Below are 246 nucleotides of genomic sequence, written 5' to 3'. Positions count from 1 at the left end.
GGCACGGTGTGAGACCTGCGGTGGCTCAGCCCTGGAGCAGCCCGGATCTCCTGCGGAGGTGGGAGGGTGGGGAGCTGTGCCCCGGCCTGGCTGTCCTGGGCTCCTCCAGCCTTTGGCTGGGCTTCATCCCGGCTTGGCTTTTTGCACAGTTTGGCCGCTCGATAATAAAGGTTGATCCCTTGCCACGTGGCTTGTGTCAGAGCCCGGGGGCTGTCGCCGTGCCCGGGGGCACCCGCACTGCGCGGG

Source organism: Apaloderma vittatum, unplaced genomic scaffold, assembly GCF_000703405.1.
Source record: "Apaloderma vittatum isolate BGI_N311 unplaced genomic scaffold, ASM70340v1 scaffold39310, whole genome shotgun sequence".
Classification (NCBI taxonomy): Eukaryota; Metazoa; Chordata; class Aves; order Trogoniformes; family Trogonidae; genus Apaloderma; species Apaloderma vittatum.
This window is presented reverse-complemented; position numbering follows the sequence as displayed.